This window comes from Hyperolius riggenbachi, chromosome 11 (genome assembly GCF_040937935.1).
Source record: "Hyperolius riggenbachi isolate aHypRig1 chromosome 11, aHypRig1.pri, whole genome shotgun sequence".
Classification (NCBI taxonomy): domain Eukaryota; kingdom Metazoa; phylum Chordata; class Amphibia; order Anura; family Hyperoliidae; genus Hyperolius; species Hyperolius riggenbachi.
Window position 1 is genome coordinate 68,650,105 of NC_090656.1, and position 26,940 is coordinate 68,677,044.

General features: G+C 41.4%; 1 protein-coding gene across 1 annotated transcript in view; it reads right to left on the reverse strand.

The window, feature by feature from the left end:
• The window catches only part of CDH8 (cadherin 8), a 635,562-nt gene that overhangs the window by 599,665 nt on the left and 8,957 nt on the right, over window positions 1-26,940 (reverse strand). The window lies entirely within an intron of this gene.

Here is a 26,940-nt window from a genome sequence, read left to right on the forward strand (position 1 = left end):
ATTCCGAATTATCTCAGTAGTTCTGTATTTTCTTACATTGCACTGTTTCTATTGTATTTTTATGGAATACAGGAACAGGAAGACAATCTTAGTCCTTCTGAACTTATGTGGGGGCTCTATGACTATCATTCTCATATATATGAGGGGCAGAATGGTGGCACAATGGTTAGTGGCAGCGCTCTTGCCTTGCAGCGCTGGGTCCCCAGTTCAAATCCCAGCCAGGTCAACATCTGCAAGGAGTTTGTATCTGCGTCTGTGTCTGCGTGGGTTTCCTACGGGCACTCTGGTTTCCTCCCACATTCCAAAAACATACAGACAAGTTAATTGGCTTCCCCCAAAATTGACCCTAGACTACAATAAATACACTACATAGATATATGACTATGATTAGATTGTGAGCTCCTCTGAGGGACAGTTAGTGACCAGACTATATTATCTGTACAGCGCTGCGTAAGATGACAAGACAAATAATATTTATATCACGCTATTCTCCTGGTGGACTCAAAGCGCCAGAGCTGCAGCCACTAGGACACACTCTATAGGCAGTAGCACTATTAGGGAGACTTGCCTAGGGTCTCCTACTGAATAGGTGCTGGCTTACTGAACAGGCAGAGCCAAGATTCAAACCCTGGTTTCCTGTGTCAGAGGCAGAGCCCTTAACCATTACACCATCCAGCCACCACCATGTCAGCGCTAAATAAATACTAAATAATAATAATATGAGGCTTCATTTTCAAAGCAATCCGTTTTGATGCAGCAAACTGCAGTGTCTGTGATGGTAGAGCCTCTGAGGTTTGGTACTTCAACTTACAAGGTAAAACAACAGATTGGCAGTGGAATGTGCCATGGACACTGAAACCAAAATGAAGATACTACAGCTGAAACAAAGATGATAGAAACTGAGCATTGGTTAGCATGAGGCAATGTCTGACTGGGAGCTGGAAAAGCTGAGGAATTCGCTTTGAGTCCCCAGGGAGAAAAGCGCTATATAAATATTATTGTTATTGTTAAATCCACTTGTTGGCCAAGCAGCAGTAATCAGGTTGTGCTGCTCACAATGAAGACTTGCTGCAGGTTTATATTGGGAGTGATAACACAGGGTTACTGCTGCTTGGCCAGCAGGTGGATTTCCTAAGTTTTTCCACTTCCCAGTCCGACACTGGCATGAGGCCTTTGATGAGGAAAGATTTGGGGATCAAGGTTGGGAAAAGTTAATAATAATAATATTTACAGAAGAGGTTAGGGATGCTCATTCGAATTCCACAATATTGAAATTTCCGCATTTCCAATCGAAAATCGGCATGCGGTATCCTCAAGATGAATTTATGGAGAACAATACAATCTCACTAGTGTGTCTTTAAGTGATTGGTCAAATGATCATGTCTCATTTCTGCTTCCTGTTTTAGCCCACACAGGAAGCAGGGGTCACATGTGATCACATGATCATGACCTTTTTACAGTGATCACCAGCTTCTCCTTGGATTGTCTCCAAGAATTATTAATGCAGATTTGCAAATAGGTAGACCTGACCAGAACTGTATATACCTGCTTTTTTTGCTTAGCTCTGACTGTTCCATTATTGTAAAACTGCTTTGTCATGGGAGAAAACACAAAAGCGCCTGTCTTCTGTTTAGGGAAATCAGGTGGTTTTGTGCTTGCACAAGCATGCTCCAAGCTTATACATGCATAATGCTGACAAATCCAACCTTACATAGAACTTTGGGGAGAAAGCAAAGACGCTCAGCTGAACTTAAGAGCCAAGCTTTTATTAGAAGTCACAAAGAACACTTACGCATACGATGGTAATGATCACATCTCTGAGTTATTGTTCCACTGCAATCTCTAGATTAAGTAGAACAACTTAGTAGGCAAGCCACTGAATATACTACTGGAATACATACAGGTGAATTATTTTTCTTGTCAAAGGATAAATGATTATTTTAGCCATTATCTTGATTCATACATTCCTGTTAAACTGCAAAGCAAGTCATGTAACACCTGACTTCAACGTTTTCTCGGTCACCTGCTTTGTTATGAACAATGCTTGAGTAGTAAATTAATGCAGACACTTTGGCCTAAATTCACTAAACTTATCTCCTGTCTTTAATAACTCTTCTAGAGTTGTTACCATGGTGATAAGGCATGTAGTATTCAAGAAACATTTTACCTCAGGCAAGCCTAAAGTTAACTCTTCTGTCTTTAAATTAACTCTCCAATCCTTAAAATAACTCCAGAGTTAAAGACAGGCTGTTAATTAGCTGTATGTGAAAATAACTACAGAGGAGGTAAATTAACTACAGAGGAGGTAAATTAACTACAGAGGAGGTAAATTAACTACAGAGGAGGTAAATTAACTACAGGAGAGGTAACTTAAGGATCGAAGAGGTAAGATAACTCTCTCACGTGTGGAGGTAAGTTTTCTCTTGCCTTATTATCTCTAGCATGATCTTAGTGAATTGAGGCCATTGTCTATTATGCAGGAAGGTGACCTGGGATGCTGAAAAGCAATTGCAGGGTGTCAACAATACAATTATAACCTCAGATAAGCTTTGTTTAAGCTTTGTACTAGTTAAGTCTTGTAACTACAAAAAGTTATCTGTTAGAAAAATAAAAAAGCGTTTATTAGTAATTACTTTGGATGTGCTCAATTTGGCCATTGGACACTGGATGGTGTCATTCGTCCTCACTTCTCTTCTGCCCTACTATCCTCTTCCACTCTTCTACCCTCTCCTGAGCCAGTGGAACTCACTTCACACTCCTACACAAGCCACCAGCCCTGTTGACATAGGTGATACCCACTTACATTCAAAGGTACTTTAGCTGTGCTCCAAAGATAGCTACTAAAATCTTCAACTCAGACATCTGATCATTCACTGCAATACAGAGTAATTGAGCTGGTGACCAGAAGGAGAGGTCACAGAAACTGTGTTGAAAATCACAGTGTTGGTGTCTTCAGCTGTTGCCAAAGGTGAGTAATATCAGACAAAGACATTATGGGACCTGTCAGCTGCCATAGTGACACAGAGGAGGTCTATGTATTCTATAGACATATGTATATATGCCTGGAGTCAAAATCTGTTTACATAGTAGATTTTAATCACCTGAAATTATGGCTTGAACTCATTGCAGGAGAGCTGTCCCCTTACATTGGCAATCTCTACTTCAACAATCGAAAAAATGTTCATCCAATTGCCATTTTGATTTACTAGTGTGGTTTGCATTATGATGCCCCCTGCTCATCCTCCACCTTGCCTTACCCATACCACAGAATACCCTCAGCAGGGAATTAAGCAGCATTTCTGAGATCACAGACACATTGCTGCTCCAAACTATCACAAAATATAATGTTGAGCTCTAAATGTAGCCATACATCTAGCATTGATGGGCAGATTCAACCAAAAGACAAATCTCTCTCTTAAATCTGATTAGAGAGAGATTTGTTAGCTGCTCATACACCGCAGGCTGATTCATGATCAATTTCATGCTGAAATCGATCTGGAATCGCCCTTGCGATGCCACATCTGCCAACTCTCTGGCCTGATGCCGTCCCCCTAATGTTCAACATGCCCCCCCGGAGCCCATTGCACTATACATTGCCTGTCCATGTCCGCCTCTGGCTCCAGGTTCCTTCCTCCGTTCATACACACACCCGACGTGGTTGTCGGGGTACATGTTCGTGCATATGTGACGTCACACATGATCCCATGTTACTCCGGCAACCACGTGGGGTGCCTGTATGGATGGAGGAAGGAGCCCAAAGCCAGCGGCAGACACAGACATGTAATGTATAGTGCACTGGGCACCGGGGGAGAGCACATTGAACATTGTGAGGGCATGGGTTTGTTGCACTCATCGCTCATTCCGATATCGCTCACCGTTACGCCGTGCACCAGATTGACCATGGTGGCCTGACATCTTGCAACGTGTCCGATCAATGTGCTGGGCATGATATTGGTTGCATCGTCAACTGGACATGCACTTGGCAGCACTGATTTTCTTTTTCATCCATTCCGATAATTATCGAATCAGATGGTCATCGGTCACCAAGTCAGTAGGTGTATGGGCACCTGAAGTGCCTAAAATGTATACATAATAAAGACTTTAATGGTCTAAACTCGCTGGACAGTTTTTTTTAGCAGATATAAATTGAAGCTTATTATGGGAGAGTGTGAAAACCTCAGACTAGTCATATACATATGATTTCATACTAAGGCTGACAGGCAGGTGAGATATACTATGCTGATGTATTTTAGACTTTCCACAATGCAAAGCTTTCAGAAACTGGAATAGCTCAATACTGCTGAGTGTATTCAACAGAATGATCATGCTTAGCCATAACAAAATGAGCATAAATTACTATATAGCTTTAACCTAATACTGCTGGACAAGCATAATATTTAGAATAACACCAGGGATAAAACTGAGTGCCAGATATAATTTATTATTATTATTATTATTATTATTATTATTATTATTATTATTATTATTATTATTATTTCTATACTACTGTCTGCCATATTTTCACACGACTGAAAGCAACCCTAAAAAGCGCTTATTTCATCTTTGGAGATTGTACTGTATTTATGGCTGTCTAGAAACAACCAATTCTCCTGTATGTGCTAGACCAGTGGTCCTCAAACTAAGGCTTGTGGGCCGAATGCGGCGCCCTGAGGCTTTTTTACCGGCCCTCTCCACACAAAATGTATTGCATATAAATGCGGCAGCAATGCTGGCACCACATTTCCACATGGAAGCCTGCAAGAAGTCATTTGCTGGCTTCCAATCCAATTCCGCATTAGGTGACACTGCTGTCCAATTGTATGGCAGCCGAAGCAGATTTTCGTGGTTGAAAATCTATTCACGGCTTAGCGTGTCCGAGGCGGAATGCGTCAAAATGGTAGTGAATCCACGCGTAAGCGTGATCACGACCTGGTTGTGAGCACCACTGATGGCAGGTTGTCACCTGGGTATGCTTCACTGTATGGTGCACAAAAACATTGTGGTAGTGGTGGTGGTGGGGGGGGGGTGGGGTGGTTAGAGGTAATATAAAAGCAGTGTGTGCATGCGTAGGGATGGATAATTTGCAGTTCTTGCAATTACTGGGGAAAGGGGGTTGTTTTGGGGGGACTTTTGAAAATACGGCATATATATTGAACACTGTCTGATTGCTTTGCATGTGGGGGATTGTGTTTCAGGTGCTGTTTACACTACCTAGGTTCAATGTAATGTTTTTCTAGATCATTTTATGCACACTCCGGCCCCCCCCAGCAGTCTAAAGTATGTTGACCCGGCCCTTGACTAAAAAAGTTTGGGGATCCCTATGCTAGACCAATGACCAAAGTCCATGGAGTATATGAGGTACTACTCTGATGATATTTGTATATGGAAACGTTCTTGACACCATAACTATGATCATTAACTTATTAGTTAGCTGGAAGTTTGGTGTTACCAGACTGAAGGCTTGCCAACATACTGGAGGAAAATCCGCTAAGGCAGTCATTTGGGACAGTCTCAGCCAATAAATGAGTATGCGTACAGCTGACAATGGCCTCAATTCACTAAGCTTATCTCCTGTCTTTAATAACGTTTCTATAGTTATCACGATGGTGACGAGGCATGTAGTATTCGGGAAACATTTTACCTCAGGCAAACCTAAAGTTAACTCTTCTGTCTTTAAGTTAACTCTTCAATCCTTAAAATAACTCCAGAGTTAAAGACAGGCTGTTCATTAACTGCATGTGAAAATAACTACAGAGGAGGTAACTTAAGGAATAAAGAGATAAGATAACTCTCTCACTGTGTGGAGGTAAGTTTTCTCTTGCCTTATTATCTCCAGCATGATCTTAGTGAATTGAGGCCATGGTTATTTAAAGATAAGCAACAGCAACCGATAAGTGTATTGTTCCACCTTCCTCTTACCCCACCCCATCATGTATTGCTCCCTTTTTTGCTTTGCTTTATATATTTTTCCATAGCAACAATAGACATCACTTAGCAGTAGCTTAGTGATGTGTCTATGTAGCACTTGTGCCTTGAACTATCGCCCTAGTTATTGGGGAGTGTTTAGGCAAAGCAGGTCTGCTTGCTGTTGTTCCTTTTGTTATTTCCAATATTTTGGTAAATTTAATTGTTGTAGATGAATACATTTGTGGGTAGGTTTCTACTATGGCTGCTAAGCTCTGTGCTAAATATACTAAGAAAAGTGTCAGACTAAAATAAAATAAATAAAAAAATGGGCCCACATGCATTTCACTCTTTTGCCTGAGTTTTCTCCTTGGTGATACTTACATAACCTGTTATAAAAGGCCTTTTAAGCCACCAGAAAGCAAGAACATACTCAAAATAAATTTGATGGTAATTTTTCACCAACTTTTTGGTACTTTTTCAGTTGTAACTTGCTGAAAATTTAGTTTAAAGAGAAGATGAACATTTTCCCCTTGGAGATAACTCAAGTGAAACAAATAATTGCATATGGGCCCCGGTGTCAACTCCTCCTTCTACACAGTACTTGATTAGACTAAGTATAGTTGTAAGCCATAAAATATGCAGCATTCATCATCATGTACCATTATATTTCAACTTCTGGGACATATCCAACAAGTCTTGAGATCTGATAGGCAATTTTTTTTTTCTATGCCTAAATATAGAGGTACTGTAATACATAATTTCACTAGAGATGGAAATTTTAATTTATTTATTTATGTATTTATTTTTCCTATAGTAAACATGAAGCAGACAACAGGAAGCAAAGGTTAATCGCAATCAACTGAAATACAAAATGATCAGTTTCTCTAGCTAAAATTCTCCTATAGGAGAATCCATGGAAAATTTGACCAATTTGATCAGGTCATCAGTTTGTAAGGCTCTGGTGGGCTGGTCATGATCATGTGATCATGCCTTATTCCTGTTTCCTGATTAACCTGTTTCTTGGTTAATCAAGGCAAGAACCCCAAGTAAAACATAATCACATGATCATAACCAGACAATCAGAGGCTTACAAATCAATTACTTGTCCAAATAGATTAAATATGTCATGCATTTTGAGATCTGCAACTTATGAGGGACCTAGGAATACTCACTATGGGTGGTAAAGCATAAGTAATAATAATTCATTTTTTTGTATAGCACTGTTCTCCTTGTTGGTCTCAAAGCACTTGCGAGGCACCCACTAGAGCGCACTCAGTAGTCAGTAGCAGTGATAGGCAGTCTTGCCCAAAGAACTCCATACTGAATAGGTGCTGGCTTAATGAAAACCTGTAACGAGGTACTCACCTCGGGTGGGGGAAGCCTCTGGATCCTATTGAGGCTTCCCCCATCCTCCTCGGTCCCACGGCAGCAGCGATAAAGCTCCCCGAACAGTGGGGATGTAAATATTTAACTTCCCGCCTCCAGCGCAGGCGCAGTATCGGCTCTCCGCTCGGAGGTAGGTGGAAATAGCCGATCGCTGTCGGGCCGCTCTACTGCGCAGCTGCAAGTCTCCTGCCTCTGTGCAGTAGAGTGGAACTGACGAAGATACTTCCGCCTATCTCTGTGCAGAGAGCCACAACAGCACCACCCCTGGAGCCAGGAAAGGTAAATAAATAAGCGCTTGTCAGGGGAGGATTCCGGGCCACTTCGGGAGAGCCAGCACTGGACTGCCTGCAGCTACAAGGGGGGGGGGGGAAGCCTCATTGGGACCCTGAGGCTTCTCCCTCCCGGAGTGAGTGCCCTCCAGGGGAACTTTTTTGTTACAGGTTCTCTTTAATACTGAATAGGAAGAGCCGAGATTTAAACCCAGGTCTTCTACGTCAGAGGCAGAGCCCTTACCCATTACACTATCCAGCCACTGCAAGTATTGGAAGTTCACCCTATAATATCTCCCAGAAAGGACACAGAGTACCAGTCTAAGTGCAAATAAACAAAGCTTCCAGCTAAATCTATTGAGGGTACACAATGAGGATGGTTATGACCATGAAAGTGTAGTTGGCTCCATGAATTCATGTAGAAGAAATGGATCATCTGTGAGCAACTTAAAACCAGGCCACTGTTTTCAAAGAGGACTTTATTTTCCTTTGTGGGTGCATTATTATGTCTCTTACCGGCTCATAAGTCAATCTCATTAGCCATTTTATTTCTCTTTTATACTATACCAAACTTGCACTAAATTATGACTGAAATTATATTTAATGAAAGTATCCGAAGATGCAGTGATTGTGCATTCAAAACTCAACTTTGAAGGATCCTCATACGATAGACCTTTGTTATGCAATGCTACATTCCCTATACTCCTTTTTAATAACACAGCCATACAGTATAACGGGATTAAGGGCAATTTCCTCACTTCTCACTTCATTTAATCCTTTTACAAATCTAGTCTGCATTGGTTAGAAAAGACAATTTTCTTCACTCTCTTTTATTCTCCTAGAAACAGAGAGATATCACATTGAACTGTAAAACAATCAATTCCACAAATGATTTTAATCATTATGTATATCAACAAATATGACTCACAATGACTTGCTGCAGGTCCCTAAGCCCTAATGAAACTGGATAATCGTTACTCGATCCGTGAGAAGCTTACATGGAGCCTTCCTTTAATTATTGCGCTTTCCGAGGAGGTAGAATTTGTCATTCTCTTTCGGGTGGCATGAATACATGTATTTAATTAATAAGCAGAACATTTGAACATGAAACCTAATTGTAACATTCATATATTTAAACAACCCAGTGCTAATGAGGTTTACATTCAAGCACAATTTCCGTCAACCCTACAGGAAATTGTACACAGCCCTCATGTAAACTGCGAACAATGCTACTCGTTTAGGCTTCAGACATTTGGTTTGGTATCTCTGCAAAGATGAAAGAATGGGGTTAATATTTTAATATAGCTAAAACTACCCCAACAAGTCAAAGTAGTCCCTCAGTGAAAGTAACAAGGTTTGACTTCATTATCTGTTTTGTACTTTTATTTTTTCATTGTTTTGTATGTAGTAAAATGTATTCCTCCACAGAGGAACATAGTAGAACATTCATGGATTCAAGTCTACCGTATCAGCATGGTGGCATAGTGATTAGTACTCTCGTCTTGTAGTGCTGGGTCCCCGGGTGGCAATACCAGCCAGGACACTATCTGCATGGAGTTTGTATGTTCTCTTGTGTCTTTGTGGGTTTCCTCTAGGCACTCTGGTTTCCTCCCACAACCCATAAACATACAGATAGGTTAACTGGCTTCCCCCTAAATTGGCCCTAGACTACAAATCATACACTACATGATACATACAGACACATATTACTATGGTAGGGATTAGATGTGAGCCCCTCTGAGGGACAGTTAATTGACAAGACAATATACTCAGTATAGCGCTGCTGAAGATGTCAGCGCTATATAAATGATAATAATAATAATAATGATCAAGATTTTTAGGAAGGAGTCACACTTTCCACAACCACATGCATTTTTACACTGTGTGAAATGTACTTGAATGCAAAGCCAATGTTATAATAATATTCATATTGTGAGCACATTTCAATAAACATTACCATTTTGTTTCAAAAACATATTTTTTAACACATTTTGAATGTGTTTTACATTTGCAGAAAAACAAACACGTTCAAAAACCCAAATGAAAATGTAAAAATGCATAAATAGAAAAAGTGTATTTTTTCATATATCAAGTATATGCACTCTGTTCCACATCATAAAAAAGTCTGAAGTGTTACTTAACGTTAAAAAAAGAAAAAAAATTGCTCCTGGACAAGTACATGAATGGCAAAGGCTTTAGGAAACATGAATAAGAGTAGGTTATTTCCTGGCCTTTGTGTTATGCAGATCTCCAGGCTCGCAGGCATAATGCAGGAAGTTTTGATTGTGGGTGGCTGAATATGGACATTGAGCAGAATTTTGGCATAATGATGATTTTGTAGATGTGACAGCTCACTATGAATAAATTAAACAATCAAAAAGCAAATGGGGGTAAAAAGTTAAAAAAAGTCATGTTGTTTTGTCCTTAAAACAGAGGACTTGTTGCCATGACTGCATTGATACATAATTTAGCAAAAAACATAGCTGGCCATAGACTGAACAAAAAGTTGTGTTTTATTTACTATGATTTCTGCCGGCACAAACAGTTGAAAATACTTTTTTTTATCAGAATAATATGAACTGCGCCATATACATTTTTAATATTTTAAAGCTGCACTTGATGTTTTCATATTTATAATAATACAAATGTATAAGCTAGAATAATAATAATACACTGACCATGAAATACATAAGTAAAGCAATAAAGCAAATCTATTTAAAATACATACATTTCCTTCGAGTTATGTTGTTAAAATAATAAGTCAACAAAAACTATAAAATCAATAAATCAATCAATCAGCTGGTCAAATATTTATTTATTTGAATGTACCTACATTTTAATTAGTGACCTATTAGGGGACTTTCTGTTTTGACTGCTCTAATAATACAGAAGTGACTAGACATGGTATATTCTAGGACAGTAGATACATACGTAGACAGATCGGTGGTAGGCACTAAATTGGTTGGTGGATGGTCGGATAGACAAATAGATAGATACATTTAAAAGTAATAAATGCCTGTTATGTAAACGGCAGATGATAATAGCTGTGCAAAGCGAGAGAGATGAGGCAGTAATGAGCAAAAAAGAGAAGAAAGACAGAGAGACAGGGACACGCATTCAAATGAAGGCACAAGAAGCTAGAATAAATATCTACTACATGGTAGACAGACAGGCATGGATAATTGAGGCACATGTGTTTAATAGTCAAGTGCAGAATCAACATTAACGTTGATGTACTTTACTTGAAATAGTTTCAGATGGCAAATTTTGCTTTTGGTGGAAATGGATCAATATAAGCTGTCAGTCAATGAAGGAATTTTAATCAATGCAATGTTTACCATACATTATTACATACATCCTTAGTTTAGATATATGATCAGTATCTGCATATTGATCTCTTGACTGGATACCACCATGCACCATTTCATGTTCCATTAGGTGTTCACTGCTGCTATTAGTTTTGTATGGTTCAATGCAGTGGAAAGCTATGGGAGATGCTGAATGCATACTGCTCTTGCTCCACCCTGCTTTTGCTCCACCCACATGCCCACTTTGGTCTGAAAAAAGGACCAATAAATCCAAATATATCAAAATCAATGCTCTGTCAATGTAAATAAAGAAACATCAATCAAGAGGACCATAGGTTTCTATGTTTCTTTCTTTCTTTTTTTTTTTTTTACATTTAGCATCTAATCTATTTCTACATTTTTGAAAGTGTATGAGAGCCTTCACTTTAATGTCGTTGTTCAGATTAATATTTTCAATAAGTTTTTATTAAGTAATTTTGCAGATACAACAAGAACAGTGTGTCTGATTTTTCAAGAATATAACAAAAGCCACATCAAGATTGTGGGTATGAAATTGGTCACAGCATATGATATTACTCCATAGATCACTCCCAAGGGAGAAACATTCCTATAATACCAAAATGACAAGTAGGGTAAGATCGAGCCTAACTTTAAAGAGCTATAGAGTATTGAAAGAAAAACACAAACAGGTCCGGGAGCCCAATCTGGTGCAATAACATTAGTGGATATGGATAAACAAAAGCAATTGAGTATATACACAAAACTGGGTTGCAGCAAGGCAACCACTCGTGTGCGCAGGTGGAGAAAAACCATCCCCACTCGGCCTTTTATTCCCAAGACGGTCGCTGCTCCTGACAAAACGATTACTTTTGTCGAGAAACTCAACTAGATCACCCTCAATACAGGGTATGTATGAGGGAAAATAACTATGTTTAAAATGGGTAGGAGGTGCCCGGTCTGGGTTGCATCATAGTGTGAAATAGTAGAATCGGAATATCAAATGGCGACTGAACCAGTCACTATAAAGTATGGAATAATAGGATTGTCCTACCTTATAGGTGTTTGGCAGAATATGAAAGCAAGTAGAAGTATACGAATAAGCATTCGGTTTTTTATTATTGGTGCACTTTGACAACACGTTTCTCGGCTCACAGCAGTTTCTTCAGGTAAGTACAAGTGCCTGTAAAAAGTTTGGAACGGGTATCCGGGCGCCAAAGGTTAACTTTAAAGAGCGCCCTTTTACATAAAGGGGCATAGCCGACTCCGTCCCAGCTGCCAATATTAAGTCAAACAAATAATAATAAAAAATAAATAATAGTACCGATGTAGGAACTTACAATCCCTCAGAAACCTCAACAACCCTTAACTTCTGTAAAAGGGTAAAACAGTGAGGGATCATTACACTGAACACTGTAAACAAGGACCAGGAAGAGTGAGATAGAGAGAATAGAAATAAGATAGTGTTCAAATTAATATAATCTACTTTTAAATGACTCCTATCAGAGGGAGCAAGGCAAAAGGAAGACATGGAGAGAGAATGAAAGCAAGAAACAAAAAACGAAGAGAGTGAGTTGAGTAGAAGAAAGGATCATTAGAAACAAAGTATGGTGAAACACAGCACATTAAGGTAAAACAATACAGGAAAGAAGGAAAGAAAGGGTGGAAAAAAGAAAGAGGAAGGAGAGAGTGAGAGCACATACACAATTCACTTTTTTTTTTTTTTTAAAGATTTTATTGAAAGCATTTTTTATAATTTTCATCCCACAGGTTTACAAAATATTTACAGCTGACTAAATGCAAGAAGGTGAAATATTTGTTTCATTTCTACACCATTTCTTAAAAATGACAGGCATTTGTAATTCACCATTTGACTTTGACAGTAAACCTTAGAACACATAACCAAGGAAAATAGAAACCCCCGTTTCCCTCCTCCCCCCTCCCCCCTCTTCTCTGTGCTTTAAAATTGTGTGACTGTACGTATACTTCGGTTGGGCGTGTAAGAAATAGTATCATATAATAATTAAGGTTGCTGGTATTTTTTAGGGTTTCGGCTGTAGTCCTTTTTTGGGCCAAAGTTCTAAGGGTCTCAAATTTAGGTCTTTTTATGCTCGAGAGCCCCTAAGGTGCCTCCCAAGTCCTCTAAGCAGTACCAAGACGTTGTCGAGAAATGTCCCATCATTATATTAATTTCCTCTGGAGTAAAAGAGTGGAGGACCACACCATTTTCCGAATGCAATTTTATTAAAGTGTTCTTCATCTAACTGCGCTAGGGTCTTAGCAAAGTCTGCTAATGTTTTAAGAGGGCCTCCTGGGTTTATGATTTTATCAAATACCGTAGGCAGGGCCACACTAGTTATATTGGCTATGTGCGAGTGAACCATAGACTGCAATTGCATGTATGGTAGGAAATCAGATTTCGTTGTGTTGTATTTTTCCGCTAGCTCTCGGAGCATTAACCACCTCCCTTCTTCTATATTTAGCAGTTTCCCCAGTTTATCTATCCCTTTATAGTCCCAATTGGAGAATTGTTGTTGAGAGATGCTTGACGGGTAGTGAGGGTTACCCCAAATGGGCATATATTTGGAAACCAGACATGGGAGACGCAGTTTTTTGCGTAGTACTCTCCAGGTTTGTACAGTATCTCTAAAGATGGCATTTTGTCTGAGTCGGATAGGTAGTTCAAATATTTTTGAGTGCAGGAGGCCAAGGAGGGACCAGGGTTTAACTATTTCTGACTCTAGCTTTATATTAGAGTATTTGCTTGTGCCTTTAATCCAGTCTTGGATGTGGCGCAAAATGGATGCCAGGTTGTATTGTCTTATGTTCGGCAAGCCCATTCCCCCTATTATTTTTGCTTTCTGAAGTTTTGAAAGAGCCACACGTGGCCTCTTACCCTGCCAAATGAATTTTGTGAAGGCTTTCTCTAGGGATTTTATATCCTTATGTCTTATTAGAAGCGGAACTGTTTGCATGGGATAAAGTAGTCTACCCATTGTTGTCATTTTTAGGAGTGCTATTCTCCCTGCTAGCCCAATTGGGAGGGTGGTCCACCTTTCTAATTGCTACTTGATTTTCTGAAAGAGGTCAGTGTAATTGAGCGTATAGATTTGTGTTGGGTCTCTCGGTATTTTAATTCCTAGATATTTTCTAAAGGTTGTGACTAAGCGGACCCTCAAACCCTGCCATTCTCGGATATTTGCCGACCTTGACAGGGGCATGAGTTCGCACTTGTCTTTGTTAATCTTTAGGCCGGACCTAGATTCAAAGTCTTTAAGAATTTGGAAAACCTTTGGGATTTGTTCTATGGGGTTCTTTAGAAAAAGAAGGACGTCGTCAGCAAAGAGTGCTTGTTGCACTGATACCTCTCCCACCTCTATTCCCTTTATATGTGTCCGCAGTTCTATAGCCAAGGGTTCCAAGGCGATATTGAACAAAAGTGGAGATAGGGGGCAGCCTTGCCTCACACCTCTTTTTAAAGGAAAGGGTTCCGAGAGGAAACCTCCCGTCGCAATCCTTGCCTTGGGTGCTCGGTATATTGCTTGTATTGCTTTAAGAAAGGCTCCCTCAAAGCCCATTGTAGATAGTAAGCCCATCATCCAATCCCATTCTACACTGTCAAAGGCCTTCTCGGCGTCTAACACCAGAAGGCCTGTTGACTTGTATGTATCCGGGTAAGCCCGAACATGTTCTAGGATTGTCAGTACTCTTCTGATGTTTGTGACTGCTGCTCGTCCCTTCACAAAGCCCACTTGGTTTGTGTGTATAAGGGATGGGAGAATTTGCGCTAGTCGGTCAGCTAATATTTTAGATAGTATTTTGCTATCCTGGTTTATGAGCGAGATTGGCCTGTAAGAAGTTACGTCAGTTAAGTCCTTGCCTTCCTTCGGTATTAGTTTTATATATGCTGTATTTCCCGAGTCCGGGTATACTGAATCAGTTAGTATTGTGTTATATAGTTTTGTCAGGTCCTCTGCTACTTCTCCTTGTAGAATTTTATAAAATTCACTAGATAAACCATCGGGTCCTGGAGTTTTCTGATTGGATAGAGTTTTGATTGTCTCCTTGACCTCCTGCACCCCAACTGCTCTATTCAGAAATTCTACTTGTTCCTCTGTGAGTTTTCTAATTGGAGTTTTCTGAAGAGTAGCTTGCAAGTCAGTTGGTTCTAACTGCATTGTAGAACTATACAGTTGTGCAAAAAATTCCCTGAAGCTTTGATTCACCTGTTTAGGGTGTTGTAATATGGTGCCCTTTGCGTCTTTAAGGACGCAGGGCTCCTGATTTCCTTTTTTATGTCTCGCCATATTGGCAAGCAATTTCCCTGCTTTCTCCCCGTACTTATGAAATGTTAATGTTGCATAGGGCTTTTGTAATTCTTCATGTAGTTTGTACCACAAGTCTCCCTTTGACTTCGCTTCTAGCCATTTTCTTTTGTTCTCTGGGGTGGGGCTTTGTTTGAAAGCTCTATAAGCTGCTCTTATTCTTTCCACCTCAGACATGTACTGTCTATGAGCCTGCTTTTTTCTTGCTGAGGTGTAGGAAATAATTTTTCCCCTTAACACTGCCTTTGCCGTTTCCCAGAATAGTATCGGGTCATTTTTATGGGCCTTATTATCTTGGGCATACTCCATCCACCACTGTTTTAACCTAGCTTCAAATTCATCATTGCCATATAATTTTGTGGGAAATCGCCACAGTATATCTGTGCCTCTTGGAATCAGATCTTCTAATATCAGTCCCACTGGAGCGTGGTCTGAGATGATTAAGTCAGCTATAAAAGCTTTGGATAACCTAGTTCCAAGTGTCTTGGAGATTAAGAATAGATCGATTCTGGAGAAGGATCCATGTTTTGGGGAGTAGTATGTGAATTCGTGCTCGTGTGGATGAGAGTATCTCCATGGGTCAATAAGTCCACAGACTTGCATAAGGGGGTATAAGTATTTGTCTCTGCCACTCAGGGCTCGTTTTGGGTTACTCCTATCTTCCCAGTGGTCTGGGACGGTGTTTAGGTCGCCTCCTATTATCACTGATAGCGAGGATTCCCTCATTATCTGTGTTTGCATTTTGTCATAAAAAGTTGCATGGTTTTGGTTGGGACCATAGATATTGTAAAGTATTAACGTTTCTCCTGCGATCTGGAGCTGCAGCCTTGACCATCTGCCCTCTTTGTCTGCTAAGTGGGCAGTCACTTTACATTGTAAACTTTTGTTGATCAGGGTTAGAACACCCGCTTTTTTATGCACTGCCGGGGATCCATACACTTCTCCCACCCAAAAATTTTTCATGAATTTATATTGGTCTTCCCTTAGGTGTGTCTCTTGTATGAAACACACATCTGGTTTAAACTTACTCAAATGTCTTAGAATTCTGGATCTCTTCCCGGGGCTCTGCAACCCTTTTACGTTCCATGATACTATTTTCATTTTACTTTAACTGAATGTAAGATGGCCGAGGACAGTGCCGCAACTCCAGTATTTTGATATGAGCCAAACTGATTCTTGCACAGAGAAGAAAACCCTTTCTAACCCCATTCCCTCCCCCTCTCCCCCCCAACTTATTCCCCAAACCCCAACCATAACCTGTACCATAGTAGTGCGGACTTCACTTCTTTCCCGCACTTTTCGACAGTTTTTAGCTGCCTCGTCTCCGTAGATCTGAACCAAACCGTTGTTGCCCACCCTCGTACAGTTGCGAAAGCATTAGCTTACATGCAGGGCTTCTAACTAACTTTAACTATGGCGAATACTGAATCTTTGCTTATCCGTGTAATAACTGGGGTGTTGACCAGAAGCTTGAAAACAAAAGGGTCCGCAATGTCCTTCCTGAAGATAGCAGTCGTCTCCTGACTATATAGGGAAAAACAAGCGGGTTGTTTTCTGGCCTAAGCGAAATATTTGATGGTATATGGTCTATAGTCTCAGTCCTCTTCTTGTGAATCGCCTGGCTCCTCTGAGTTTACCGCATTCTCCCTAGGGGCGGTCCCTCCTTTCTGTATGTAGCTTTGTGCTTCCTCTGGTGAATAGAATGTTAAGACCTTATTATCATGGTCTGTGATTTTAAGTATAGCCGGGTACATTAGTGAGAACTTAATCTGTTTGCTGTAGAGTGAAGAGCATACTTTATTGAAAGAGCGCCTTTTCAGGGAGACGTCAGCCGAAAAGTCATTAAACAATCGAACTGTGCTATCTTCTATTTCCAAGTCCTGGCCATGCGCTCTATAAGCTGTCATTACTGCAACTTTGTCAGCATAGTCCAGGTACCTCACCATAACCATGCGGGGCGGCGGATTCTTTCCTTTCACCCGGGGAGGCCCTACTCGATGTGCACGCTCCACTTTCAAAGGATCTGGTAGACCTAGTTTAGAAGGAATGTCTTTTGAGCATAACGCGTGCAACTGAGAGGCCTGAACACTCTCAGGGATCCCCACAAACCTAATGTTGTTTCTGCGTGATCTGTTCTCGAGATCTTCTATGCGGCTGTAAGCCGCAGAGTTCTCGTGTTGGAGTCTCTCAATTGTAATGTTTGCTTTTGTTAGGTCTTCCTCACAGGTGTTCACTCTCTTTTCTACCTCTGCTATTCGCTTGCCATGCTCATTTATCTCTTTTCTAAACGGTTTTAGTGCGCTTGCCATCGCCTTTTCAATTGTGGCCTGTATCTCAGGCTTCAAAGCCTTGCTGACAGCTGCCGCTATCTTCTGGTAGTCTATCTGCATATCTGGGCTCTTACCCCTGCTGCGCGTCTCGCTGGTATCTGAGTCCCAGTCTGCTCCATCTGCATGCTGTGATCCTTTCTGCTGTTGCTGCCGTGCGGGAGTAGCTTTCGGTCCGGCTTTTCCGCCCGCCATGTTGGTCTGCGCGGAGTCCGTCTCCGTCCTGGGTTGCGTTTGCGCTCGGGTGAGGTACCTTTCCATGCGCTGCTCGCCCTTCGTCTCCCTGCTTGTGTCTGCACCGAGCCGCTTCGTTTAGCGGCGGTTTAGCTGCGTGGTGAGGGTGGTTTGGCCCGTGATCCGCCGGAGCTCTTCTCTTACACTCCTTCCATGCGGGCGCTGGAACCGGAAGTCCACAATTCACTTTTTACTCCTGCATTTTCTCCTAAGTGATACTTACAAACTGGTCAATAAAATTTCTTTTCAAGCCACCAGCAAACAAGAAAACATAATTTTGATAGTACTATTCCTCCTACCATTTGGTACTTTTTCAATTGCAGAGTGCTGAAAATGTATTTTAAATAGAAGATTAAAAATGATCTCCTAGGAGATAAGTCAGGAGAAAAAATGAATTGCATATGGACCAAAGAGAAAGACCAAAAGAAAAGAAAGGGGAGAGAGGAAAAGAAAGAGAGAAATAATGTATACGAAAGGGTAAGAAGGTGTAAGAGAGAGAACAGTGATGAAGGAGGTGGAGAGGGAGTGAGAGAGAAGCAGAGAGAGTTTGTTGAGATATGTAAGCAGAGAGATGGACAGCAGAGGTAGGGAAATACAGTATAGATGGGGGCTACACATAGAAACAAGAGACACTACCTGATATCATAGGAGATGGGAACAAGAGAGGTAAGAAGAATCATGTCTCTCATTAGACGTGTTACAATATATAGACCATTCCTTCTTAACCTTCCTGGCGGTAACCCCGAACGTAGTTCGGGGTAAGCCGCGCAGGAGGCTTTCTCAGGCCCTGCTGGGCCGATTTGCATAATTTTTTTTGCAACACGCAGCTAGCACTTTGCTATCTGCGTGTGCACTCTGATCGCCCCTCCCCCCCCCCAGACCCCGTGCGTTGCCCGGCCAATCAGTGCCAGGCAGCGCTGAGGGGTGGATCAGGACTCCCAATGATGTCACGATGTCGATGACGTTGGTGACGTCATCCCGCCCGTCGCCATGGCGACGGGGGAAGCCCTCCAGGAAATCCCGTTCTTTGAACGGGATTTCCTGATCGGAGATCGCCGGAGGCGATCGAAGTGGGCTGGGGGATGCCGCTGCACAGCGGCTATCATGTAGTGAGCCCTGGGCTCGTAACATGATTTAAAAAACAATTTGAAAAAAAGCTGCTGCGCTGCCCCCTGGCGGTTTTTAATAGACCGCCAGGAGGGTTAAACCCCTTATAAAAGCCAAGTTTTACCAAGATCTAATTGGTTTGGCCTACCAGTCTCTCAAGGGACTGCTTACTATGTATCGACAATCCCAGTATGCTTTTTATTTAAACTACCAGTGAGGAATAGTTATTTTTTCATTTAATCGGCTTTCTTCCTACCTTAAGGGATAGTTCCCTATGCAAGTGACTCCTGACATTCACTTGTGTTTTGCACTGTAGCAGAATGTGTTGCCAACTTGGCCCACTGTAAACTAAATTGCTCTCAAAAAGGCCACATCACAGTAAAAGTCCATAGATGGTTGAGAATTCTTAAAATTTTGCTGCAACATTTTGGTACATTGACCTCCAGAGTTGACAATGGCAAATGCCTGTCTGTGCCATCGGTGCCAGTGGTATCAGTAGAATGCACCAGTCAATGCATCACAACTCCTGCCAAAGGCACCCGTTAACAATAAGCAACACCTGTAAAAGTGACAATCGGGGCTAGTTTTTCAGCATTTTGAGTGTAAATGGGTCAAAAAAGTATCCCCCTGTTCAAGCTGGGAATTTTTCTAAAATTATCTTTTTTTAAATGGTGCCATCTTTCTGAAAGCCCAAGCTTGTACAATAAAGACTAAAAGGTCTGCTTTTTTCTATTGCAGAGCTACAGAGACATATAAACTGGGTGGTACTGCATCTTTCTAGACATTCATAGGCATAATCAAATGTCCACAAGACCAAGTAAAGGTTTGGGTGATATGTATCTTGAGGCTTTAGGGAAATTGTTGAATGAAAGGTAACAAGTGCTTATGACTGCTAATTAGATATGAAAATTAATTTTCTTGATATAAGTCCACTTTAACATGTAAGCCTTCACTATCGGTTCCTTGAGTTCTACATCCATTTTTTTATATGCACCTATTGATTGAGGGGAGTCTTCAACTTCCATTGGACAATGTAGCTCCTACCCACATTAGCCCAACTTCCTGTGTCACTATAACACTCCCATACTGCTAGACCATGCCTTACTCCTTTAAGGGACACTGGGAAGGAGGATGGGTGGCAGGCCCATCCTACAACCCTTCCACAATCTATGGTTGTAAATCTGGCCCTTAAGATAGAGCGCAACAGAAATGTGAACTTTTTGGTTGCAATAGCGAAAAATATACAAAATTGGCTCGGACAATTGCGTGTGTCCCCAGTATGTTCTCCTTTATCACAGGAGGCATTCAGGCATTGTGGGAGAATGGGTTACTCCAAAGACCTGATAACGCTCCTTCAGGTGACATCTTGATTTTATCTTGAAGTCCCTTTTTGACATCATTGCAGGAAATTTACATGGATTAAGTGGGTATGAGTAGAGTTTGAATTAGTGACACATATTTATGTTAAGTGTGTGTTGTGGGGCAGTGAGATGGGGGAAATTATTTGTAAAAAATTAAAATTTTAAGCGACTTGCAAACAATACCTTGCAATCTGTGCTAAATGTCTTCCTCAAATCTATCATACGTATATTGAACCTATGACCACAAGACTATACATTGTGATTAGTAATAGTCACCAAGCAGAAGCAACTTCCAAAACTGTCATGGGTGCCCCAAAGGATGGACTATTGGCTAAATGGCTAGCATTTTTGCCTTTCTTGCTTCTAATATCAGGTCCTGTATGAGTTTCCTCCAGGTGTTCCAGTTAAACCTTACAACCAAAAAACATACTGGCAATTTAATTGTCTTTGGGAAAATAGTCAGCCCCAGATCATGATCCAGATTGAAGTCAAGTTATCTAAATGGATTGTTCAGTGTTTACAGTTAATGCACAGTACATGCATCAGTGTTGTAGTATAAATAAATAAAGTAAATACGTGAATATTGGTTGAGAACACGTGACACAGAGATCACCGAGGTACCAGGGCACTGATCTGTCCTACGTTTGTAATGAGCTTGGAGTTGTGTTTCTGAATTGCACTGACATTAGCACTCAGAAATCCATTGTGACACCTGCTGCTTGATAACCTCTCTCATCTCAAAATACCTATTTCTTGAAGTACTGAAGATTGTTTCTCAATAATGAATTAAAATGCTAGCAGCAAGCCATAACACGTGAGGACAGTCATGTGTAATATATATTATCTGTTAAGGTGTGATAAACCTATTTTGTGTCCTCCACATTAAACAGAACTCATGGCAAAGGTCATAGAAGAAATGAAAATTGAGTACTATTTACACGTACTCCTTATGTTCTAAACGCTTTCAGATTGAAGATTATTAATTTAAAGAAAAAAAGCTCTGATTATTAAATTAATTCTTTAATCTCCTGGACTTTTTCACATATTTGTGATGAAAAACCGTTCTGTGCATCAAATATCAAATGTGTGTTACCCACCCAGATGCAGCTGTATTCTTTTTGATCCTTGTTTCTGGGATACTAAAATGTATAGTATAAGACTTGTATACAGTACAGACAGTGGTTGATGCTAAAAATGTTCTCTACATTTGTTAGATGCTACTGTATATTAGATTCTCCCACTGTTTTCTCTTTTTTTAAACCTGGTGACCATTTTTTCTCAGAGAACATGTATCTTTTGCTGCCAATCTATGCTTGAATAGAAAACAAGCACCCTACATATGAAATGCATTAAAGAAGAAAGTTGGTAAAAATAAAGTGTGAAGTAGTGAAACATTATTAAACCAAAGGTCCATGAAAGTGACTAAAAATAGGAGATAATTGACAAACATCCTGCCCTTGACATTTACCTATGCAGTTAGCCAGTTATGTCAATACTTTTGAGAAGGCTCAGAGATCTGGAACAATATAATGTGTTCAAAGTGAAAATTATTTATATTAGGAAAGTATATCTCTTAGTATATCCATAAAGTGAGAGGCATTTTTGTGCTAACAGTAAATATGCCACAATTGTCTTTTTTTTCTCTTTATGTTTCTGACAGCTTATATTTTATGCAAGCAAAGTTACATTTGAAAAAAACAAAACAGTCTGAAATAGTTTAAACAGCTTCTGCTAACTATGAGCAATGACATCACATGTGGGTGCCTCGTGCATTGCCAGTGCATCCAAAAGCAATCTACATTTTTAAAGCACATTCTTATAGTCAGGGTTTAACTAAGGACCACAGCAATTTCTAATGATCGGTGCCGCCTGGGCTCTACAGCCCGCAGCACCGATCAGGATTTAGACAGGGCGATCAGACTTCCCCTCCTTTTTTCCCCACTAGGGGGATGTCCTGCTGGGGGGGTCTGATCGCCGCCGGCTTGCTGCGTTTTGCAAGGGGGGCTCTTCAAAGCCCCCCTCCACAGGATTTTATGCGCTCCCTCCCTACCTCTGCCTCCATGTATTGCGCAGGACGGATATCCATCCTGCGCATTGTAGGATAGGCTTCAGCCTATCATATGCCGGCGATCCCCGGCCAATCAGAGGCCGGGGATCGCCGATCTGCCTTACGGTGCTGCTGCGCAGCAGCGCCGTATGATGTAAACAGCGGGGATTTCTTCCCCGCGTGTTTACATTACGTGTGCGAGCCGCGATCGGCAGCTCGCACACTGTTCACGGAGGCACCCTCCGTGAACTGGCATGAAAAGGCCGCTGGTACGAGCAGGCGTTTCCATGCTATACCACTAACGACCAGGCGCCGCCTATCGGCGTTAGCTGGTCGTTAAGGGGTTAAGTGACCTGAGCACGCTTAATGTAAAAATATTGAAAACGAACCTTCATATATAATGTCTTCTTTCTGTGTGTGTGTGTGGGGGGGGAGTAGTACATTAACTTATGTACGGGGGCTGCTCCATTGCCCTCAGGGTATCCATCTTGCAGCTGCTCCTGCTGTGATTTAAAAAAATCCTGCGATGTCCAGTGCATCCCTGGCTGCTGTTGCATGCTGGGAAATGAAGCATCCACAGCCTGCTGGTGCATTCCAGAGATGTAGTCATAACATCTCCAAGCTAGGAGATGTAAAGTCATTGATGACTAAATCTCCTGGCATGCCCCATTGGCTGGACATCGTTTGAACTTTGAACCGCGGCATTGACAGCTGCACGATTAATGCCCTGTGGTAATGGGGGCTTTGGTGCAGTCATAGGTAAGTTAGTGGGAGGTTTGTTTTTTAATAATTTTACATTAAAGGTGCTCAGGTCACTTAAAGTTCTCTTCAGTCTTTGTTCTTGTCTCATACTGTACATGCAATAGAGGTGCGAGAAAAAATGGGCACCAGGTAAAACTGATACCTTCTATCACCCTCTATACCCTAATTCTCACACTAACCCTTCCCTATCTATGCCTATCACTAGCCTCTTCCCACCTACTCCTAATGTTAAAGCCCAGTAATTAACCCTCCCATAGCCAGCCCAATAATAAACAAGCCCTGTATTTGCCAAACTACGGTACACTACTGCTCCCAGAGAATGCCTGTATAACTCGTAACGACACGCCCACTGCTGTCCCTGAAGGCTTCACACTACATAGGACTCCACGGCTGCTATTTTATTGGGTGCCTTTGGCAACTGCTATTTTTTGGGGGGTTCCTCCAGTGTCCATATTCCCCGCTGTAGCCAGTAATTGTGTTCTTATGGAAGCACTCAAAATTCCCTAGTCCTGATCTAGTCCTAAATCTCCCACTTTTGTCCTTGTCTACACTGTACATCCGTAGTGCCTATGTTATTCCAACATAGATATATAGATTACATGAATTCCTAGGGAGAATTAGACAGAAATGTTTTTGATGCTGTGAATTGTGGGCACATGAAGTAATGTTTTCATTTTTTTTCACTATTATTAACCTAATTTCAATGTTTTACAAGCTGCAGTAATTATCTCTGATATGATTATGTCGGTAGGTATGTAAATTAATTGACTTTACAAATCATCATTTAAAGCCCTCTCTGGGTTAGTAGAAACATGCAGGTTTGCTCTTCATGACTTCCCTTGTAACCAGACCTTATACAGCTGTCATTGATTGGTCAGGATTATGTAGCTTCTTTTTATGAAGAGACAGAAATATCTTCCTATCTACTAAACACTGGTGGTCTACAACAAACCAGTTTATTGTGTCTGATTAGCTGCTATGTATTATTGCACAGCACTGCATTATTCCTATACATTGGCAAACACAGGGGGGGATTACAGCTGCCCAGAATCTCCCCTCAGACCGAGGCCAGTGCAGTGTCTGAGGACAGGCACAAATTGAGACACCAGAATATCTACAGGTATCCTGCAGCTCACAGCACTGCCCCTCTCTTTCTCTGCTACAGTTGATTTTGTATGGAACAGCAGCGTGTGTACAGAGCATGGAGCAGCAACATGTGTACAGAGCATGAAGCAGCAGCGTGTGTGCAGAGCATGGAGCAGCAGCGTGTGTACAAAGCATGAAACAGTAGTGTGTGTACAGACCATGGAGCAGCTCTGGGGATATTAACAGAGTCAGGTATGACTGTGTGCCCTGCTTTGTAAATGCTTCACTTTCCTCTTCATTAGCAATGTCAGCTGTCCTCATTATTATCTGTATCCTCACTGCTCCTGATCGATCCCGTTGTTGGTCTGTCGGTTGATCGGACGGGAAATTGCATTATATGTACCCAGCATGATGTCCTACCATATAATTATATTGTATTGTGCATGGCTGAGGGAGATCCTTTAAGGAATCCTCCTCTTGAAAACCCTGGGTTTGCCCCTGGCCTATACTATCCTATACTATAAGGCCTTGTTCACATCATGCGCGCTGCTGTGCACATTTTGGCATTGCGTATAGTGTGTGACACGCAAGAACGGCAGAAGTTTATAGACCGTTCCCATCATATGCACAGCGCAGTAGTGTGATGCGCTATCACACTGCTGCATGCATTTTTTGGGAAGTGCATTGCTGACCCATTCACTGTAATGCATAACATCAGCAGTGCAGTGCATAGTGGCACAAAATGATGTGAACGAGCCCTTAAGCATAACTAAACACACTCAGGGACAGATTTCTGGAAAGGCCACAAAGGCCCGAGCCTTGGGCGTCTGCAGCCCAAGGGGGCACCTGGACATGGAAAAGTGGTACCACACAGGAAAAATAGAAGCTAATGTCCATGAGAGCTGTTGAAGAAAGAGAGGGGGCTGCAGTACATGGATACACTTAGAAGAGGGGGCAGCACATGTAATGGGAGGGGCGCTGCTGCACAAGGGGAGTCACAACACATTTGGCCTAGGGGCAGAAAATTATAAATTTGGCCTTGAACACACTCACATTCATTCGGTTTTGCACATGTCTACCAATGCATTGAAAGTAAGACTGAATATAATTGGAGAAAAAATGAGAGTAAAAGGTTGCTTTAAATTTTAAACTGTAACCCCAGACATGGGAAAGGCCACACACATGCAGCTTTCAGTATGGCCAGACTGGAATACAAGCAATCCATTATGAAATGTAATTGTTTTTACTGCGATTATTCTCCAGTTTACAGTTTGTGAGCCCCGTGTCACAGTCTTTGAAGTCCCAACCAAACACATGACTTTTGCTGTGACTAGCAGTCACTCATGATTGCTTTGGCCATTAGTCTGCAGCCAGACCAGTACAATTTATGAATGTTTAGGTCAGCCAGGCAGGTTTTACTATACTATGGAGAGGGGGCAGGAGCAGAAGGCACCTGACAACAAAGCAACTGGCTGTAAATACTCAGTCTGGCCAGTTGCTTGTTGACTGCATTATGTATAGTGAAGAAGATCTGGGAGGGCTGTAGAGACATCACACTGACTGCTGAAATGGTTGCAAAGTATTACAGTATGTCCAATAAAAAAGTAATAAAAGTATATACCCCAAACATCTCTACTTTATACATTTTAAACAGGCAGGTCTATGCATGTTTCTAAAACCATCTTGTAAAATAAGCTGAACTAGCTTTCAGCCTTGCTGATCCACGCATCATCCATCATGACCGTACTGAAACAGCTGGGGGAAGGAATTGAACCACACAACAGAAGTCTGAGGGAGATAAGAGGCTCAAACTGCTATGCTGCAGGCTCTCCTATAGCATGCTCATACACAGACAGAGAAAATCTGGCTTGCAGGACACAGTAATTGGGGAGAAGATTTGTAGATAATCTTGGAAACTGTGCATACAGTTTAAATTCATGTCAACATTACTGTGTAAAAGTGTGTAATATTGCATTCAATGTTTGGGGCATTCAAAACTGCATTGGTCTAAAAGACTGGGAAATTGTGCAGGGATGGGCAGGGTAGGCAGGAGTGGGAGGAGCTGTGTTCAGCTTCCAGACGAAAAGCCATCTTTAAACCATGAGGAAGGGGCCAGAAGTAAGAATTTTACCAGTGCACTATGGAAAATACATAGTACTAACACTGCATGCTTAGTTTTCATATTTAAAAACACTTTGGTACATTTTAAAATGAACCGAGTACCATTTTTAGCTCCAAGGCCATCTCAATAACACATTAAATATGCTTGCCAACAATGTGGCTCATTAAAGAGAAACAACTCTTCTTTTCAAATTTAAAAGTTTAGCATTTATTAGCCTACTTCCATGGCCTGCCCGACCGCAGAAGTTTCAAACAAATAAGGACTGATGTATTTTTTTGATTGCACACATTAGCAGAGAACAAACAAAAGCGTCATCAGCAGGGGGATGGGTTGAATAAAACACTGTGCTTCAAAGACTTTACAGAAGTCACAGATGGTATCTTCACACCTTCCCTGGATACATAATGGGCAGCTAGAAGGGGAGGGGGGGGGACATGACAGCACCTAGAGCTATTAGAAACCAGGAAAAAAGTGGGGTTTGGTTCCCTTTAAGGCCTGCACACACTTGCAACTTAGGTTGCATTTCCCATGGCATCCACTGACAGCTTACTATTGTTATGCTGCACCGCAGACAAAAAGCGTTCACTCCCAGGTCATCTTTTCCTCTTTTCTACTCATACAGCAGAGCACACTGATCAGCAGAATGCTGAGCAATGAGGGATGACCATGATTGCAAATGTTTCCAGGTCTTTAAAGTGGTAT